General features: G+C 44.7%; 1 protein-coding gene across 27 annotated transcripts in view; it reads left to right on the top strand.

Annotated features, from left to right (window-relative positions):
- The window catches only part of EPB41 (erythrocyte membrane protein band 4.1), a 212,491-nt gene that overhangs the window by 25,525 nt on the left and 168,136 nt on the right, over positions 1–18,830 (top strand). Inside the window, exon 1 of one of the 27 annotated variants that reach the window (XM_029228316.1) lies at positions 9,310–9,520. The exons of 25 other annotated variants lie outside the window; for them this stretch is intronic. The gene's annotated coding sequence lies outside the window, so the exon portion shown is untranslated. Of the gene's footprint in view, positions 1–9,309; positions 9,521–18,830 lie in introns of those variants that run through there. One more of the 27 variants, XM_029228299.1, reaches the window with a different exon arrangement.

The raw sequence follows: 18,830 nt of genomic DNA, 5'->3' as shown, positions 1-18,830 counted from the left end.
AGCATAATCCTTACCTCCAGAATTGTCCTAAGATGCAAGAGTTCAGGTACACAGTGGGTGATCAGTCTGTCTGATGCCTTTTCTCTCCCAGCTCTGTTAATGACTAGAGGTACGATCTCAGGCAGCAAGTCCTTGAATCCACCAACCACACTTCCACCCCAGGGCCTTTGCACTTGCTGGTCCTTTGACCTGGAACACTCTACCCCCAGATCCTTTCACGACTTGTTCTCTCATCTCCTTAATTTTTTTTGTTTACACGTCACCTGCTCAGTAAGGCCTTTCCTGACTACTCTGTTTAACAGTGTGGCACTACGACACCAACACTCCCTATCCTCCCTCCTGGCTTATTTTTCTCCACAGCACTTATCACTTTTTGACATACAATATTTTATAGAATATTTGCTCATTGTTTGACTCCCCCCACTGGAATGTAAGCTCAGTGACGATGGTAATATTTGTCTGTCTCGTTCAATGTTATATCCCTTGTACCTAGAAGAGTGTGTGGTTCATAGTAGGTGCTCAGTAAATATTTGTGGAGTGAATTAGTGAATAAATGAAGCCTCTTCTCTCTGGGTGTAGCACTATTCTGAGCACACACACACACACACACACACACACACACACACACACACACAATAGATTCTCAATAAATAATTGTATGAGTGGTCATCATCTCCATCTGCCAGATAATACCTTGGTTGGGTCAACCCTGAAGCCCTTTAGCTTCTGACATTTTCTGCCAGGGCATCATTTCAGCTGGAGTGCCCAAATCTTTTGTTCTGAGTCTGAGCTATGCAGAATTTCTAGTTGGGACTCTTTGGCTGTTGTGCCCACATGGTTATTATGTCATTATTAATAATTAGCACTTAGGCCCAGAGGATTGAGCTTTTTGTTTTTCAGCAGAAATCACAGCAAAGAGCTGTGCTAGCCAGCAGGGGCCCAGGCCTGGAGTGGCTTCCTCTATAACTACCCCCTTCCCAGCTATGGGTCCATGGCTTAGGAAGACCAAGACAGAAGTGCCCAAAGCTAGGGGCACCTGCATACCAGCTCAATCGCTGTCTTCCCCAGGCAGTATTCTGCAGACTTTCTTCTCCCACACATGCTTGGCTCTCCATGCCTAGCCTGGTTTAGAGGGGGGTCCCCATGCCTCTGGGGGAGGTATAGTTCCCAAAGGTCCAGCTCACAGGGCCATTTTCTGGTGCCCAGGATTCAGGTATTATGGGTGGAGGAAATAACCCTATGTTTAAGACTCAGGAGCCTGGGTTCAAGTCCCTGCTTAGCTGCTGAGTTGTTGGGTCCCCGTAGGCATCAGTACCTTTTGCTGGGCCTCAGCTTTCTCATTTGTCAAACAGAGATAAAGAGATAGACACCTGCTTGGCTTCACCAGGGAAGAGAGGCAGGTTAGTGTAGTGGGCAAGGATAGGGCTCAGGAGTCAGACACACTTGGTTTCCCCACTATACCCCTTCTTAGCTGTGTGACATTGGGCAAATTGCTTCACCTCTCTGACTTCAGTTCCCAAAGCTAAAGAATGGGGTTAAAATAGTACCCACTCCATAGGGTTGTTGTGACAACTAAATAAGGGAACGCAGGTAAAGGATCTAGGCACATAGAGAGTGCTCTTTACGCTGGTATTATTATAATGACCATTACAGGAATGCAGGCCATCTGTAAACTGTAAGACGGTACTAGCAATAAAGCCAGGCAGATGTGGGTTTGAATCCTTACTCTGACTCTTACTAGCTGGGTGATCTTGGGTAAGTTTTTCACTTCTCTGAGATTCTGTTTCCTCATCTGTACAATGGGAATTAGAGTCATACCGTGTTCAAGGGGCTGTTGTAAAGGTTCAGTGATGTGTTGCATAAAGAGTACTTGGTACAATGGCTTGCAGATGTCATCCCCATTTTATAGATAAGGAAGAGAGGAGTAGTGACTCGCCTGAACTCACATAGCATCTCAGTGGTGGAGCTTTGATTTGAACCTCGGTCTGCTTACCTTAAAAGCCCCCAATCCTTTTATCTCTTCTTGCCATCACCCAAATATGGGACGATGATGAGGGTGTTTGTTCTTGGTGCTACTGGTCTCATCTCATTCATCCCGTGATCCCCAGTGCCTACGCACAGGAGGTGCTCAGTAATGTCTGCTGGATGAAGAAAGGGGGGAGCAGCATGTCCTCAGTTCCAGGGAGCCTTTTGCCTTGGGATTGAGGATTTTTTTCTGCTTGGTTGATAGCAGAATAAAAATAAAAATAAACAATAAAAATCATACTTAGCACAGGTGTGGGCTTGTAATCTGAAGAACCCTTTGCACCTCCCACATAATTGATCCTTCTTGCTACCCTGGGTGATATCCTGGGTGGGTACCTCTATTTGATTGGTGTGGAAATGGGAGCCCAGAGAGGGTGTAATGGATGAAAATTTGCGTCCTGCCCAAAATTCACATTGAAGCCTTAATCCCAATGTGATGGTATTTGGAGATGGGGCCTTTGGGAGGTGATTAGGATTAGATGAGGTCACGAGGGAGGGGCCCTCATGATGGGATTAGTGTCCTTATGAGAAGGGATACCAGCGAGCTCCCCCTCTCTTTGCCATGTGAGGACATGAGAAGAGGTGGCTGTCTGCAAGCCAGGAAGAGAGCTCTTACCAGAATCTGACCAGGGTGTCACCCTGATCTTGGACTTCCAGCCTCCAGAACTGTGAGAATATAAGTTTCTGTTGCTTAAGCCACCCAGTCTATGGCATTTTGTTAAGGCAGACCGAGCTAAGAGAGAGGGTAAGTGACTTGCCCACAGTCACACAGTGAACTTATTGCAGAGCTGAGGCTGGACTTATTTGCAGTCATTTCTGTCTTTTTTCCCCGTGGAAAAACTCCCAGTCACTGGAAGGCTTAGAAATGGAGACTAGCTAAATGCTAGACAGACAGCTCAGGAACTGTCCTGCCACAGCAGCTTTGGAGGATCTTAGGGCAAGTCAAACCTGGCCATTTCTGGGTACCCAGTCTCCTCCTGCTTCCCCGTAGCTCCTCCTCTGCCCTCTCCCAGGGGAGGGTTGGGCCAGGCTGACTTTAGCAGGTTTAGAAGGGGCTCAGCTAGCTGGTGGCACTGAGCCTGTTCCCATGTTTCTTGGGAAACCCTCTGGGCCTAGAGGGTTGCCTGCCTGAGGGGTAGAGAATTAGTGGGTTAAGCTTGAGTGAGCTGGAGGCTTGGCTGGATCAGGGACATTAGGCATACCCCAGCTGGTGAGAGAAGGGGGTTGGGGAGGGTCATGGGAGGTCAGATTCTTGGGTCCCTCCTTGAATGGCCCAGGGCTCCAATCAGAAGCAGCCACAACAGCCTTTCCCTGGGGTCTTGGGACAGATGTTGATGTTGCTCCTTCATCTCATTTCCAAAGTGCTTTCCTGAGAGTGATATGAAAGCAGTGTGGAGCAGAGGACAGTGGTAGCAGATGGGCTTCGTTTAAACTGTGTGACATTGGGCAAATCACCTAATGTCTCTAGACTGTAGTTTCTTCAACTGCAATTGAGGCTAATAACACTTTGCAGGGTTGCTATGCGGCTAAGTGCATTAATGCATATAAAGTACTCAGTACGTGACTGGCACATAGTAAATATCTAATAAATGTAGTGGTCATTATTTTTTTTAATTTTTTAAAAATTTTTTATTTTTTTGTGGTACGCGGGCCTCTCACCGTTGTGGCCTCTCCCGTTGTGGAGCACAGGCTCCGGACACGCAGGCCCAGCGGCCATGGCTCACGGGCCCAGCCGCTCCGCTCACGGGCACGAACCCGCCTCCACTGCATCGGCAGGCGGACTCTCAACCACTGCGCCAGGGAAGCCTGGTCATTATTTTTAATAATAAGTTATCTCTAAGGTCCCTTCCGGCTCAGACAGTCCTAGGTTATATGGCTGTACAATTTAGCTTGGCCTCCAGCTTTGGACGAGAAATGTAGCTGCACTTAGAAGAAGGCAGTGAACAGAATCTGGAGTAGGGGTCAGAAAACTTGGGTTCAAGTTTGGGCTCTGCCGCCCCTGTGCTATGTGACCTCAGGCAAGTCTCTTCCAGTATCTGGACCCATTTCCCAATATGTTTAAAATCAGCTTGGGCTTGATGATCTCTAAGGGCCTATCCAGTTCTAACATTTTGTGAATCTAGAGGCCTAAAGGAATACCTTACTAAACGGTCCACTGGGTCCTATTTTACAATTTCGACTTCCTTCCCTTCTGTCCCTTGTTTCTTGGAGTGTCTTCACAGCAGAAAGGACGTAACTTGCCAACTCCAATATATGGATTTTAATCATACTTAGCTGTTTTTGCTTTTACTGTGCACAGGGAACTCTTTAAAACAGAGCTTAATGCAATTTTTGTAAGCAAAGTGCATTCTATCAAAGAGGTCAAAACATGCTCGTGTTTTCAAATGTGAAAGAGTATTCATTCATGGTATTGTCTTTCATTGCATCTGCTGATTTCTTTTGCTTTTATCTCAAAAAATGACCAGCACAGGCAGCTGTGTAGGTTATAATTAAAAAATATATGCTGCAGTCAGTGTGTTCGAAAAAATAATCATGGGTATGATTTAGATAAAAAGATATTTGTCAAGTATATAAGAGAGAAAAATGGGGGAAAAAAAGGGAAAGAAAAAGAAAAAAGAAATAAAAAGAGAGAAAAATGGGAAATAACCTAAATGTCTAATAACATTTAGGTTTAATTAAATTATGGTACATCCACTTGAGGGCACTGTGGATGTCATAATATATTGTTAGGAGAAAAAAGTTGGTTCTGAAACAATATGATCTAAAATTTAAAAAAGCATTAGGCTGAACCATATGCAGTTGCTGATACTTGACCATTTTAACCTATAAAATCAGCAATTTCATATGACTTAATATATATAAACAAAAATGTACATCTGGGGGCTTCCCTGGTGGCGCAGTGGTTGAGAGTCCGCCTGCTGATGCAGGGGACGTGGGTTCGTGCCCCGGTCCGGGAAGATCCCACATGCCGTGGAGCGGCTGGGCCCGTGAGCCATGGCTGCTGAGCCTGCGCGTCCGGAGCCTGTGCTCCACAATTGGAGAGGCCACAACAGCGAGAGGCCCGCGTACCGCAAAAAAAAAAAAGAAAAAAAAAAAAAAAAGTATATCTGTCAGGAGAGGTACTAGAAGGGAAATCTCCCACCAAAATATTGATGGTAGTTATTTCTGATTGATGGCTTTACGTTGATTAAAATTGTTTTTCTTAACTATATTTTCTGTGAACAATGCAAGCACTACTACTGAAAATAATCCCCTAGAAAGGTATACCACTGTATAAACAGCAATTTTTCCACCTTGTTATAGCTTGTTTGATTTATCATTTGTGTTTAAAAGGTCTAAAATGACTGCAATTTTATTACCATGGGCCAGATAGAAAGCTCTGCTGTTTTTTTTTTGCCGTACGTGGGCCTCTCACTGTTGTGGCCTCTCCCGTTGCGGAGCACAGGCTCTGGACGCGCAGGCCCAGCGGCCATGGCTCACGGACCTAGCTGCTCTGCGGCATGTGGGATCCTCCCGGACCAGGGCACGAACCCATGTCCCCTGCATCGGCAGGCGGACTCTCAACGACTGCACCACCAGGGAAGCCCGGAAAGCTCTACTCTTCATGTACTTTTGGTACCAGGATTGGTTTTTATTCAGTAGTGACTGTTCAGAACACTTTGCTGGTGGGCCCAGGTTTTCAAAGCCCTCTTCATCTCTTGCCACTCCCCACAACCGACAAATATTTTCCATGAGCCCTACCACTGGGGCTTCAGGCCAGCTGTGTCCCTAATCTGCCCACGTCCCAGATTTGGGAATGGTTCAGACTCCAACTGTTCCCCCACCCCACCCCCGCTTTCTTCCAATCTCATCTTTTCCAGGTCATTGGAGGCCCCATCTACTCTCCCTGGCCTTCCCCCCTGGTCACCACCTAATTTCACCATCTAATTTCACCCTCTTCTGTGCAGCTGGTGTTTGCTTTTTGCTGGAGCTCAGTTTGCAATGGGGAAGGATTAGGACCCTTTCATGTTGTCTTTTTTCTTTTTTTCCCTTAGTGCCCTTGACCGCTCCAGGGTCTGAGAGGCAGCTTGCAGGGCCTGTATTCCCTAGGAAGGAAAAGGAGGGGTGGTGGGGGAGGCAGAGGTGGGCTCAGCTGGCAGGTGGGATAGAGATGGCCCCTAGAGACCCCATCCTGGGGCTTGGAGCATGCATGGCACAGCCCTCACCCTGATGTGGGCATGGAGCAGCAGGCAGGGAGGGAGCTGAGTTTCTTCCTAGGAAATTAGCTTCAGAGATGGTGCTTGGGACCTTTACTCTGTACTCAATGGCAGTCTCTGCAGGGTGAGCTGGGACCAGATGTCTGGTTTGTAGAGGCCTCTTCTGAGAGGGCAGATGGGCACAGGAGTAAGGGTAGTTTCTCTGCCTTTGGGTTGGGCATTACTTTTCCTCTCACCCCCTACTATGTGTTGGGCCCTGCTATACTCAAGCATCTGGCACTTAGCCTAACAGGTGATGGTGTGTACCTAACTAATAACAAAAATCCCTCATGTGTGGAGAGTACTTTACAGTTTACAAAGCCCTTTCATCTCCAGGCTAAGAATGAAAAGCCAGGACTGGATTTGAAACCTTTAAGATTCTAAAGCCTGTGTCAACAGTTTTGGTGTGGTGTTGCACGGCACTCTGCATTTGAGTGGTTTACATCTGCCTTATGTCTGGCTGTTTTCTGCTAGCCTAAGATCCCCACTTTTTTTTCAGGGTGATGATTACTAAATACTACACACTCCAATGAAGCCTCTTTAAGTACAGTGTGTCATTGCCTAGCACTTCATGGCATAGAGAATCTTGGTTTTCATGAATCTGTATTTGCTGGATAACGCAGAGATGGTAGTTGTGAGCTGTCTTGTGATTGATCTTCAGGATTTATCCTTCATGGCACCAGATTTCCAGGTCTGATAGGTGAAGGAAGCCTCTGAGGCACAGAGGTGGTAGAGCTAGAGCTCCCGAACCTGAGGACCTGAGGCAGGGGACCAGAATATTCAAGAACAGATGCTTCACCCCTAGTACACAGAATGACCTGGGCCAAGTCACCTGACCTAACTAAGCCTCAGCTTCCTTATATATAACATGGGGATAACTCATTCACTCGTTCAGCAAATACTTATTGAGTGTGCACTGTTTTGGGAGGTGAGCAAGAGGACAAAGTCCCTGTCCTCCTGGAGCTTGCAGTCTAGTGAGTCTAAACTGCAGCAATTTATTGAGAGGGACAAATAAGTAAATATATAGTAGAAAGTCAGGTAGAAGTGCCATGAAACAAAATTAAAGCAGGGCAAGGGTGTGTAAGTGGAGGCTGTTTCAGATAGGGTAGTCAGGTGGTCCTCAAGGGTCTCTTATGATGTTTCAAACAGATAACCATGTAATGTGCTCAGCTCGGTGCAGGCAATTGAGTGCTTACCAAATATATTATGATGTCAGCGAGCCCCACACCTCTCAGTCCATATTTTAGTCTCCAGGTAGCAGTAGTAATTAACACTTAGGTAGATCTTACTGCGAGCTAGGCACTGTTCTAAGCCCTTTACATATATATATATATTTTAATTAATTAATTAATTTTTGGCTGCATTGGGTCTTCGTTGCTGCCGTGGGCTTTTCTCTAGCTGTGGCGAGCGGGGGCTACTCTTCATTGTGGTGTGCGGGTTTCTCATTGCGGTGGCTTCTCTTGTTGCGGAGCACGGGCTCTAGGTATGCAGGCTTCAGTAGTTGTGGCTCATGGGCTCTAGAGAGCAGGCTCAGTAGTTGTGGCACGCGGGCTTAGTTGCTCCGCGGCATGTGGGAATCTTCCTGGACCAGGGCTCGAACCCGTGTCCCCTGCATTGCCAGGCAGATTCTTTTTTTTTGCGGTACATGGGTCTCTCACTGTTGTGGCCTCTCCCGTTGTGGAGCACAGGCTCCGGATGCGCAGGCTCAGCGGCCATGGCTCACGGGCCCAGCCGCTCCGCGGCACGTGGGATCTTCCCGGACCGGGGCACGAACCCATGTCCTCTGCATCGGCAGGCGGACTCTCAACCACTGTGCCACCAGGGAAGCCCCAGGCAGATTCTTAACCACTGCGCCACTAGGGAAGTCCCAGCCCTTTACCTATTTTAACTCATTTAATTTTTACAATAACTCTTATGAGGTAGGAATTGTTATTATCCCCTTTTATGGGTCGGAAACAAGCACAGAGTAGGGCAAACAATTAGGGAGACAGAATTGAACTCAGGTAGTCTGTTTCTAGAGGTTGAGCTGAGTTGTGAGGGGGCTGTGATTAGATACGAGGAGATGGTCTAGCTGTCATATACAGGCTCTGATGTCAGATTGCCTGGCTTCTTATCGTGGCAGGTCTAAGCCTCTCTGCTTGGGTTTCTTCATCTGGAAAATGGGAATACCAGAATTATCTTACCTTATAGGGACCATGCTTAAAACAGAGCCTTCTTTCTGCTCACCTGTTCAGACACCAGCCTGGCAGGGAGTGTGAAGGTCCAAGGGGCCTCTGAAACTAATGAAAGGAAATAACAGCACATCAGGCAATTGTCAGAGCAACCCTAAGTTCAGCTGGAGACCAGACTTCCGAAGCTAAGTTTTCATGATTTTGAGGCAGCCAGGGCAGAATTAGGAGACCCGTAAATGCAGAGGACAGCTGAAATCTTGGCGTGGCCACAACACTCAGCATCCATTTCAGGCCTTACACAGCTGCCCGGAGAGGTGAAGTCTCATCGAATGTCAGTGTTGGAATGGCGCCTAGAGACGTCAGGTTAGTAGATGGGGAAACTGAGGCCCAGAAAAGCTGAATGACTTACCCAAGGTCACTAGGTCCATTTGGGGGACAGTCAGCGTGGGTAGCTTGGGAGCAACTTCCAAATCTCAGACCCTTACCTGGCCCTCCTTGGGGTGGGTGGGGTGGGAAAGGTCGTCACCTTCGTCCAGGGCACTGGCTACGTTCCCCACGTGGGTACCTCAGGGGCCGGGAAAGCACGGACTCTAGAGCGGCTTCGACCTGCGCCTGCGCACACGCGGCCAGCCCCCTAGCCTTTTCCCCTCTTTTTCCTTCCCCTCCCTGCTACTTACCGGCCTAGGGGGGGGGGGAAATGAGAGGAGCCAGAACTTGGCCTCAGCCAATGGGCTGGCGGGCCGCGGGCCCGGCCCACTACTTCCCTGCGGCGCCACCCAATAGAAATTTACTACAATGTTGTGGCGAATAGAGGGGGAGGGCGCGCGGGGCGGGCTGGCTAAGGGCCGGGCGGGCCTCGCTTCGCTGAGTGAAGGCGGGAGGGCGCGCGCCGGAGCCGCTTGCTCGCTCCCTCACTCGCTCGTTCCCTCCCTCCGCCGGTGGGTTAGTCAGTCAGTCAGTCCGCCCGCCAGCAGCCCGCGGGCCAGCGAGCCGCAGAGGGCCGAGCCTCGGACGCCGGCGCCTCCTTCTGCCATTGTTCGTCTGGCGGCTGCAGAGGCGGGCACGGGAGCCCGGGCCCCGGAGCCAGCGGTGAGGCTAGGCGGCGGCGGCGCGCGAGCGGAGCTGGGGTGGGGGGCTCGGAGCTGTCCCCGAGCGGACGGTCCTGGAGGCCGCGGCGGCGCCGAAGCCTCTTTGTCTCCAGCCCCCCGCAGGCCCGGGCCGGGGGCGCGCGCTCCACGGCCTCCGCACGCCCTCGGCACGCCGGTGGCCGAGGGGCTGGAGCCGCGGACGCGGCCGGCCTGAGGGGAAAGAGGCGGGGGTGGCGCTGGGGGAGCGTTTAAAAGTTAAGCTCAGGGTGCATTTTTGACGAGGGGAAATCGGTACCGTCTGGTCTGTCAGTCATTGTACAGTGGGCAGGAGCCCTGGAAGGAAACCAGATGGGGGCGAGTTGCAGGTTTCGGGCGGCGAAGGTGTGGGGTGCAGCCGCAGAGAGGTTTCTCGGTGAAGAGGTAGCTGGGCGGTCTGGAGAAGTCAGGCACAATGTGAGGGGTGGAGGGAGCCCTGCAAGGACTTTAAGGCCTTCCCGCCATAGACACCCACATCATTAAGAAAAATTCCCCAAACCCGAGGGCTCTATGTTCTCCTGCTGAGTCTTCCCGGGTCCCAGGGACCAAAGGGTTAAATCGATTCTCTCAGCGTCCTGACCTCCTTTTTCAGTTCGCGCATCTGTCGGCTTGGACGTATTTACTCCTGCTTGCTGGGCTGCCTTTACCTGTGGAGAGGCTGGATCTAGACTCGCCCTCCGAGATGCATCCCCAGGCTGTTAGTCCTGGTGGGGGTTTGCCAAAAGAGGTTTTTTCTTCCCAGAAACGGGCATTCTCTTGAGAGAGAAAGTGATCTCACGTGAAACAAATTGCTGACGGATAGGTTTCTGGCCACATGATAGCGACTGTCATCCTGTTGTTTCTCTAACTGTACCCAACCATAAATGCCTAGTCTGTGGAGACTTGTCGTTTTTTGGCATGTATTGCTGATTAGGAGTTAGTTTTTTTTGGTTTTTTTAAGAGATGCCGAGCTTTTTTTAGTAGTCTGGGTGATTTCACAGCTGCTATTCTGTTCTTTCTGTTTTTAGGGAAGGTTGCAAGAAATGGTTATGTCTCTGTCTTGGATATTATTATAGTGAATTTATACTCTCTTGAGGATATATACTGTACCCAGTGCTGTTGCTCATTATTGTTTTCTATATCTCAGTCTTGGCAGTATTTTTTACCATTTAAATCAAATATATTTATATATATGCTATATATATTATAAATATCTTTATATAATTCTTATCATCTCGATTTTGTGTAGCATTAACTCTTACTTTTTGTGGAAACTTGATGTACTCTTCATTTTCCTTTTCTGTAAGTTGGAAACATAATAAGTTCTGTTCTTTGCCAGCCGACCAATTTTGGTTTTATAAAATAGTTTCTTGGGGTGTTATTAATATAATCCATATGGAGTACATAGCAGAATATATGGCACACAGTAAGCACTCAATAAATGACAGATTAAAAAAAGTTGATATAATGCCTGAACATCAGATTGCCTTGGTATCAAGGTGCTAATTCAGACTGCCTTCTACAGGAAGGTTATAATTAGGGTAAAGATAGGTGTTATTCATATCCCTGGGGAAACCGAAGTGCGGTATATCTTTGCCACTATTAAAAGTGAACTTACCTGCAGCAGCATGCTAACCTTCTGATTCCTCTTTCTTCTAGTAACAAAACTACACTTTTTTTCCTTGTATAATTGAATTCAGGCTTACAAATAAATGATTTTGATCTTTAGGCCTCACTGAAATTCTTCCAACATTTATACCAGTGTTTTATAACCAAATATCTTTTAGGTAAGTCCTTGCACAATGTGGTCCCAATCTACCTTTCTACCTTTATTCTCTTTATTACTTGTATTTTCCAACCAAAAAGAACTGCTCAGTAATAACCCATGCTTTCCTATCTCTGTACCTTTGGCCATGAGATTCCACCTACGCTTGTCATATATATTCCTTCTGATAGTTTTGAGTTCTCTTAAAAATGTCCCATATTAGTAATTTGAAGTGTGGGGAAAATTTCCCTATGTGAAAGGAACTTGATGGAATTTTTTGTTTTGTTCTGAGTTTTCTTTGAGCTTCATTAATATGGCCAGCCAGTTGAATTTTTTTTTTTTTTTTTTTTTTTGCGGTACGCGGGCCTCTCACTGTTGCGGCCTCTCCCGTTGCGGAGCACAGGCTCCGGACACGCAGGCCCAGCGGCCATGGCTCACGGGCCTAGCCGCTCCGCGGCATGTGGGATCTTCCCGGACCAGGGCACGAACCCGTGTCCCCTGCGTCGGCAGGCGGACTCTCAACCACTGCGCCACCAGGGAAGCCCTGTTATTCTCTTTTGTCAGGTTTGTGCCTCACATTTAAAATTCACCAGTGTGATGTTTTCTTGTATGCAGCTTGAGTTTAAAATTTTTGGAAACTACAAAGCCAGCCTTCCATTTTATTCCTTAGTTTATGGTCTTAATTTTAAACAGATTCATTTTATGGGAGATAGTGTGCTTACAGTGCTATTTGGTTTCCTTCCTCCTGCTCCTAAGAAGGCTTCAGAGTTAAGCTTGTCAGAAGCGTTGCCTAAAAGTCACAGGATTCTTGAATTCTCTGCAGGTACTTTGGTATGCTTATCAGTAGATTGTGATTTAAAATGTGCAGTCTGTGATTTGTGATGTGAGTTACAGGGCTTGCTTATATTGTTTTCTGAATGTCCAAATCTAATTTAATATTGGTGATCTGATTTTATAACTTTAGAATATCAGTGGCTATCAGGGGCTAAATGTGGTTCTGAAATCAATAGGAGTGTATATTTAGATCACAGTCTGTTTCCTTGTTATCTAAGAAGCAGGTCAGTGCAGGTGCTGCCAGTGTACTTTTCCAAGAGTCTCATCAAATTCGTGATTGGTCACATGTATATTCAAATGCAGATTCATTGCTACCTCTAAAGGACTTATTTTTTCCCCAACTGCTTGAGCATAGAATCACCTTATTTTATTTGTGGGCTAAACAATAATAATTCTAACATCTTTTTTCTTATGAACAACTTTGCTTTTTTTCTGTGAATAAAGGCCCCAAAGATTAAACTTCTAAAAACTATTAAGAGAGGCCTCTGAATTGATCAGTTACAGGTCTTATTTATGCAGAGTATCTAGAATTATTGGAAGGTAGTTGATTCATTGCATTTGTAATAGCTTTTAGTTAGAAAAGAGCCAGATTCCAAATATATATATGTCAGTTTTTGTTGTTTATTTAAGTTTGTTGGTATGCCACTGGTAGCTTACTTTGTGTCCTTTTTATGAGTGGGTTCATGGTGTGCTCAGTAAAATGTGGTGTAACAAATACTCTGGTGTACACACTGGGTTAGATTAGTATTTATTTATTTATTTTTAAAATAAATTTATTTAAGTAATTTATCTTTTAGCTGCATTGGGTCTTCGTTGCTGCGCGCGGGCCTTCTCTAGTTGCAGCGAGCGGGGGGCTACTCTTCGTTGTGGTGCACGGGCTTCTCATTGCGGTGGCTTCTCTTATTGCAGAGCACGGGCTCTAGGTGCATGGGCTGATTCTAGATTATAGTTAACCCTTAATGCAGGGGTTAGGGGTGCTGACCTTCCGTGCAGTTGAACTTGTGTAACTTATAGTTGGCCCTTCATATATGTGGTTCTTCCATGTATGTGGTTCTGCCTCTGAGGATTCAACCAACCTTGGATGGTGTAGTACGGTAGTGTTTACTATTGAAAAAAATCTGTGTATAAGTGAACCTGCGCAGTTCAAACCCCTGTTATTCAAGGGTCAACTGTGCGGTGGAAGCCTGGAGTCCTCACCAATGGACTGCCAGGGAAGTCCCCAGAAGACTTTTTTAGACATTTTCTCCTAATCATCCTTTCCCTCCATGAAGATTTTATTTTTTTTCCTAATATTTATTTATTTTTGGGGGGGTCAACTGTATTATCTAATAATATTATCTATTAATAGGGACAGGAATACATCAGTTTCTTTTTGGAAATAGGTGGAAATAATAAGATAAAATAAAATAGGGTATAATATATACTCCTGTAGTTAATTGTGATTTATAAATGTGATCTGCCTGCTCCTTGTGTCTACCATCCTCTATAAAAATCCAGATAAACTTTTTGGTAGGCCCTTCATATGGCTGAATTGTAACACTGGACCCAACATAGACTGAGGTTTAGTTACTTTCTATGTTAATATTCTCTCAGACACTTTAATATTATATTTTGATAGCATTAAACCATTATAAAGTTACTGAGTGAGCAACTCTGTGATTTAACAACATTAAAGCATGGGATTATTTTGAATGGGTTAAATTTCAGCCTGTGACCCACAACAAGTGTAACAGAAATGTATACTTTTGGTAATTTATGAATATGTAGTAGTATGCCAAGGTTCAGTTGTGATTGCTATTTAACTATTAGTTAATGCTTGCATAAGTTCAGTAACCCTATTAGAATCATTTTAACACAATGGGATCTTAACAGTATGTCTTTGAGTACATCATCTTATAAAGAAATGCTATTTTAATCTATATGTCAAGCATGTTTTTTTTTTTAAAGACTTCTTTAAAAATTTTTTAAATTTTTTTTCAAATTTATTTATTTTATTTATTTAGTTTTGGCTGCGCCGGGCTTTCGTCGCTGCACGCGGGCCCTCCCTAGTTGCGGCGAGTAGGAGCTACTCTTTGTTGCGATGCGTGGACCTCTCACCGCCGCGGCCTCTCTTATTGCAGACCACAGGCTCTAGGCACGCGGGCCCCAGCAGCTGTGGCGTGCGGGCTCAGCAGTTGTGGCTCGTGGGCTCCAGAGTGCAGGCTCAGCTGTTGTGGCACACGGGCTTGTTTACTCCGTGGCATGTGGGATCTTCCCGGACCAGGGATCAAACCCGTGTCCCCTACATTGGCAGGCGGACTCCCAACCACTGTGCCACCAGGGAAGCCCAGGCATGTATTTCAATCAACCAGTTTGAAATTCTACGTATATTCAAGTGAAAAGTGTTTCACCTTGATAATACACTTGGTACAGATTTTTGAAATTCATTTACACTACTGGTTTTGACCATATGGACACAGGCAGACCTGTCAAGAGCTTCAAGGATTTAAGCCCTCAAATTTTACCTGCCAGCCATTTCATCATGCAGTAGGGACACATGGAAGACAGTTTAAAGTGAAGGCTTTTTTTTTTATTGCTGCCACCCACTTGCACTTTCTTGCCCTTTTATCGTTTTTAATGATTCAGAAAATCGACACTGTTGCTAACTTACTACCTGCAATGTTCTGCGAATCTTGATGGTATTATATAATTATATAAGCCGTTTGCGTGGTGTCATATGATGTTGTATATATGTCCTCCCACACATGTGTCTTTAGAGTAATTTCTTTCCATCTGGTGTTGGAAATGAGCTCTTTGTGAGGTTATTTTTAAATCTTCAAGCTTTCTGGCATCCTCAACACTTGAAATAACACAATTGATTTTGAAGGCAAGAAAACCCACATAGTATATATTTAGTGGGTTTTTTTTTTCCAGTGAAAATGTGAATAGTATTTTATTTAAAAAATCATATCCTGTGTTCCAAATAGGCAAAACATGTGCTTTATGTTTATTGTTTCCAGATAATTTTGTTAGTAGGAAATAATCAGTCAGTTGTTGCCAAGTAGATAAAGTAAAGGAGAAATAGTTAAGGGAAAGGATGCCAAGAGTAAGAGAACTGTTGGAAGAAAGATGTTTCAGAGATATTTTATTCTCTGAAGGTTTATTGGAATCCTCATCTGAACTCTTGCAGCATTTATTTGTTTCATACCAAATTTGTCACGTGTTGCTTTATATTGCACATGAAACTGGTGTTTCCCAATAAGGTTGTCAGCTTCTGGAGGGCAGAGGGTCAATATCGTGTCTTTCATTGTCCTCCCCATCCTCCCAAACACAGGTATTGCTTAGTACAGTAGCTAGATATGTAACATAGACATGGAGAATTGTAGTGAGAATGTGAATTCCAGGATAATTAAGATTAAAACCTGGTTATAATTCTGACTGCTTCTGATTGCCTCTGTGTGTGTGTATCATATTTTCTTGGAAAGTAAGTTGCAGATATCATGACAATCTACTCCTAAAATACTTCAGTATCTCCTAAGAATAAAGAGATTATTCTACGTTAGTCACAATACCATTATCATACATAAGAAAATTAACAATATTTACATAATAACAACGAATATCCAGTCTATATTTTAAAAAGATTGATGTCATCTACTCAGAAAGATTCATCCAATAATTTCTTTTCTTCAGATGCTATTTTTGTTGACTTCTCTTTGCTAGTTGTATTATCTCTAATATGACTGTTAGTGAACACTGGTTAGCAGGAAATGTTTAATAGTTAATGTACTCCCTTTGGTGTTTCATAAGATTGAAAAGACTAGCATTGGGGTGAATGATTGCATAATGATCAGAGCATCATATTTAAATAAATATCTTAAAGAATATATCAGGTTTCCAAAGGGCATCGTGTTTTTGTTTTGTTTTTAGATTTTTATTATGTGTACTGTGGTAGGCAGCCTTTAAGATGGCTCCAGTGATTCCTGCCTCATGGTTTTCATGCCTTTGTGTAATCGCTTCCCTTTGAGAGTGCCCTGGACCCAGTGACTTCTTTTTTTTTTTTTAATAAATTTATTTATTTATTTACTTTTGGCTGCCTTGGGTCTTCGTTGCCGCGCGCAGGCTTTCTCTAGTTGCGGCGAGCTGGGGTTACTCTTCGTTGCGGTGCGCAGGCTTCTCACTGCGGTGGCTTCTCTTGTTGCGGAGCACGGGCTCTAGGCTCGCGGGCTTCAGTAGTTGTGGCACGTGGGCTCAGTAGTTGTGGCTCGTGGGCTCTAGAGCGCAGGCTCATTAGTTGTGGTGCATGGGCCTAGTTGCTCCGCGCATGTGGGATCTTCCCGGACCAGGGATTTGAACCCGTGTCCCCTGCATTGGCAGGCGGATTCTTAACCACTGTGCCACCAGGGAGGTCCACCAGTGACTTAACTTCTAATGAATAGAATACAGCACAAGTGGTGGGATGTCACTTCCAAGATTGGGTTACAAAAGGCTGTGGTTTCTGTCTTGGGCACTCTCATCTTGGGTACTCTCTGGCCCTCTTCCTGTCACTTGGATAACCAGCTGCTATAACCTAGGAACATTCAGGCAGTCTATGGAGAGGCCCACGTGGTGAGAAACCAAGTCTGTTAGGAACTACTATGAAAGTGAGCTTGGAAGCAGATTCTTCAGGCAGAGTTGAGCTTTGAGAGGAGTGTAAACTTGGTTGACAGCTTGACTGCAACTTCATGAGAGACCTTGAGCTAAAGGCACCGAGCTAAGCCATGCCTGAATTCTTGACCCACAGAAACTGAGATAATAAATGTTTGTTGTTTTAAGCCACCAAGTTTTGGAGGTAATTTGTTGTATGACAATAGACAACTAATACACCTACCATTTATTAATTTAATAAATATTTATTGATCATCTACTATTCACCAGGTCCTGTCCTAAGTGCTTTGGGACATAACAGTGAAAAAGGTAGATTAGAAATGTCTGTTCTTGTGGAGTTTACATTTTAGTGGGAGAGGACAATAAAGTATACAAATCAGGGATAAAATATATAAGATTTTAGTGAGGATCAGGGAAAGCAGGATAAGGGGACAAAGAGTGAGGGAAGTGGGGTGGATATTTTCAGTAGAGTGGTCAGAAACAACCTCTCTGGTAAGGTGACTTTTGAGCAGAGTCCTGAATGGTATCTGGAGAAGAGCATTCCAGGCGGAACAACATGTGCAAAGGTTAAGCGTGTTTGGTGTGTTTGAGAAACATTGAGTAAGCCAGCATTGCAGGGTCAACATGATCTACGGGGAAATGTTAGGAGTTGAGTTCAGAGAGGTTACAGGCGGGAGGAGCAGTTCACGTGGTACCTTGTTGGCTATGCTATAGACTTTGCATTTTTTTTCTGAGATGGGAATTCTTGAGAGGATTTTAGCAGAGGTATGGCATGATCATTTAATTAATACATACTAATTGATTATCCACAATGAGCAGGACCTTGTGCGTATATGTGGTCACAAAAATGTAGAAGACATGACCCCTGTCCTAAGGAAGTTTAGTGATCTAGTATTAGAAATCACTGGGCATGCACCAAAAACTTAGGAATAGAGGCGCCGTGTTGGAAGGGCATATAGTTATAGGAAGAGCACAGAGTATGACCTGGGTTAAAATTCTGGCTCTTCTACTTGGTTTAACACATTTCAGCCACAATTTACTGGGTGGTATTATATACCTGGTAAAATAGTAATGCTACTGTTTATTGATGACTTATTATGAGCCACAGTCTGGGCTGTGTGCTTTGTAGGGATGACATAGGTGTTGAAGAGTGTGAGCTCCAGGGCTAGAATGCCTGGTTTTAAATTCTCGTTATGTCACTCTTTAGTTGGTGGTGACCTTGGGCAAATTACTTCTGTACCTCAATTTACTCATTGTGTAACATGTGGATGATAAAAAAGACTTAGCTTTTAAGGTTGTTATAATGAAAAATGAGTTAATATATGCAAGGTATTTAGAACAGTGTCTGACACCAGATAAATGTTAGCCATTATTTTTACATTTAAGCCTCACCACAACCCTATGAAGTAGGTGTGAGTCATCCCATTTTACATTTTAAATAGCAGGTTAAAAATTAAGTAACTTGTCCAAAGTTGTACAGCTAGCAAGTGAAAATTGGCCTCAAAGCCGAATTCTTTACTGCTACACCTTTACTTAGTACAACCATGAACATGTTAGGAAGGAGAGATGCAGGCCTTCTGTCAGAGATAATGATTTCTTAATGATTGTGATCTTGTGAAAGTACTTTTCTGTGCCTCAGTTTTCTATAAAATCAGGATGATACCCACATTACACAGAATACATAGTAATAACAAGCAAAAACAAACCTTGCAGTGTGCCCACCATCCACAGATAATCAGCAAATGTTAGTTCCCTTTTACCTATGATAAAATATGAGCTCGTGAAAATGGGGACAAATAATCTTTGGTTAAGGAGAAGAATTTTTATATCTTGACCCATACCTTTTTTCTACTTAAATTGGGCATCTATGTTTCTATATTATTATTATTTATAAATAAATATAACTGTATAGAAGTGTATATGGTTTTGTCTGCCTTTGGATTTGATTCAGACTTACACTGTAACATTTTTAAGCCTGTGTGTCAGTATTCTAAAGACCTGTTTCACAGCAGCTCTGGCTTCAGAGCTTCATTTCCGGGTTGGTAGGACACGATCATGTGGTTGATGTCCC

Source organism: Monodon monoceros, unplaced genomic scaffold, assembly GCF_005190385.1.
Source record: "Monodon monoceros isolate NGI ecotype Baffin Bay Population unplaced genomic scaffold, NGI_Narwhal_1 Super_Scaffold_18, whole genome shotgun sequence".
Lineage (NCBI taxonomy): Eukaryota > Metazoa > Chordata > Mammalia > Artiodactyla > Monodontidae > Monodon > Monodon monoceros.
Note: the sequence above shows the minus strand (reverse complement) of the source record. Positions and strands in the feature narration are given on the sequence as shown.